The following is a 2479-nucleotide window of genomic DNA, read 5'->3' on the forward strand; positions in this document are numbered from 1 at the left end:
CGAGAAGAACTACCCCACTCATGACCTCGAGTTGGCGGCAGTTGTGCATGCTCTTTTGACTTGGAGACATCTCTTATTGGGAAGAAAAGTGGACATCTTCACTGACCACAAGAGTCTCAAGTACATCTTCACTCAGCCTAATCTCAACCTCAGGCAAACTCGATGGGTCGAAATGATTCAAGAGTATAATCCGAGTATCGAGTATACTCCAGGCAAGGCCAATGTGATTGCTGACGCATTGAGCAGGAAGGCTTATTGCAACAGTCTGATTCTCAAGCCTTATCAACCCGAGCTTTGTGAAGTTTTCCGCAAACTTAATCTGCAAGTTGTTCCTCAAGGTTTCCTCGCCAACCTTCAAGTCTCTCCTACCTTGGAAGACCAGATTCGCCAAGCCCAACTTCTTGATGCTATGGTGAAGAAGGTGAAGATTGGGATTGCCAAGAGCCAACCCAAGTACAAGTGCTACCGCCTTGATGACAAGGATACTCTCTTCTTCGAGGATCGTATTGTTGTGCCCAAAGGTGACCTTCATAAAGTGATCATGAACGAGGCTCACAATTCTCTCCTCTCCATCCACCCTGGGAGCACGAAGATGTATCAGGACCTCAAGCAGGCTTATTGGTGGACTCGAATGAAGCGCGAGATTGCTCAGTTCGTGAATGAATGTGATGTCTGCAGAAGAGTGAAGGCAGAACACCAAAGGCCAGCGGGTCTCCTCCAACCTCTTGCCATTCCAGAATGGAAGTTTGACCACATTGAGATGGACTTCGTGACTGGGTTTCCAAAGTCCAAACGTGGCAATGATGCTATATTCGTTGTCATCGACAAACTCACTAATGTGGCTCATTTTTTGCCTATCAAAGAGACTATCACTGCAGCTCAATTGGCGGAGCTCTATACTTCTCGAATTGTCTCTCTTCACGGTATTCCACAAGTGATCTCTTCAGACCGTGGCAGCATCTTTACCTCCAAGTTTTGGGATTCTTTTCAGGAGGCCATGGGCACCAACACCCACTTCAGCACAGCTTTCCATCCTCTCACTAGTGGTCAAGTCGAGCGTGTCAACCAGATTCTTGAAGATATGCTCAGGGCTTGTGTGATCTCCTTCGGCATGAAGTGGGAAGATTGTCTTCCTTATGCTGAATTCTCCTACAACAACAGTTTTCAAGCAAGTTCAGGCAAGGCCCCATTCGAAATTCTGTATGGCAGGAAGTGCCGTACCCCTCTTAAATGGTCTGAAACCGGTGAACGTCAGCTTCTCGGTAATGACTTAATCACAGAGGCAGAGGAAATGTGCAAAGTCATTCGAGATAACCTCAAAGCAGCACAATCGCGCCAGAAGAACTACTATGATAGTAAGCACCGTGATTTGGCTTTCGAGATCAGAGATCATGTTTACCTCCACGTCTCTCCAATGAAAGGTACTCGTCGCTTCGGTATCAAAGGGAAGCTTGCCCCTAGATACGTGGGACCTTTCAAGATCGTCATCAAGAGAGGCGATCTCACCTATCAACTAGAGCTTCATTCAAACTTTGCAAATGTGCATGACGTGTTCCATGTCTCTCAGCTCCGCAAGTGCTTCAAGACTCCTGACCGCACCGTCAACTTCGAAGACATTGAGCTCCAAGAAGATCTCTCGTATTGTGAGCACCCCGTGGCAATTCTTGAAGAGACTGAACGCAAGACTCGCAATAAGTCAATCAAATTCCTTAAAGTCAAGTGGTCACACCATTCCGACCGTGAAGCCACCCGGGAATGTGAGGATCACCTCCGTTCTGAGTACCCGGTGCTCTTTCAGTCCTAGATCTCGGGACGAGATCCTTTCGTAGTGGTGGAGTGTTGTAACACCTGGATATGATTTTACCTAATATGTAATCCAACTCTTGCCGTTTCCGGCACTAAGTTATTTTATTTTCTCGGGTTCGGGTTTTTGTCTCCGTGTGTTGTTGTCGTTGTCATGCATCTCATATCATATCATCATGTGCATTGCATTTGCATATGTGTTTGTCTCATGCATCCGAGCATTTTCCCCGTTGTCCGTTTTGCATTCCGGCGCTCTGTTCTCCTTCGGTGATCATTTCTACCTTTCTTTCATGTGTGGGGATTAAACATTTTCGGATTGGACCGAGACTTGCCAAGTGGCCTTGGTTTACTACCGGTAGACCGCCTGTCAAGTTTCGTACCATTTGGACTTCGTTTGATGCTCCAACGGTTAACCGAGGGACCGAGAAGGCCTCGTATGTGTTGCAGCCCAACACCCCTCCAATTTGGACCAAATCCCACCTAAACCTCTCCATCATCTAGAGCGTTCGATCACGATCGCGTGGCCGAAAACCGCACCTCATTTGGACTCTCCTAACTCCCTCTATCTATAAATAGGTGCACTCCCCCGAAAATCCCGGATCCCTAACCCTAGCCCCGCTCCTCTCCAGCCGCCGGACAACGTCCGCCGCCGGCCCGCGCCAATTGCAACTCGCCA

The sequence above is a fragment of the Triticum aestivum genome, chromosome 2A, assembly GCF_018294505.1.
Source record: "Triticum aestivum cultivar Chinese Spring chromosome 2A, IWGSC CS RefSeq v2.1, whole genome shotgun sequence".
Taxonomy (NCBI): domain Eukaryota; kingdom Viridiplantae; phylum Streptophyta; class Magnoliopsida; order Poales; family Poaceae; genus Triticum; species Triticum aestivum.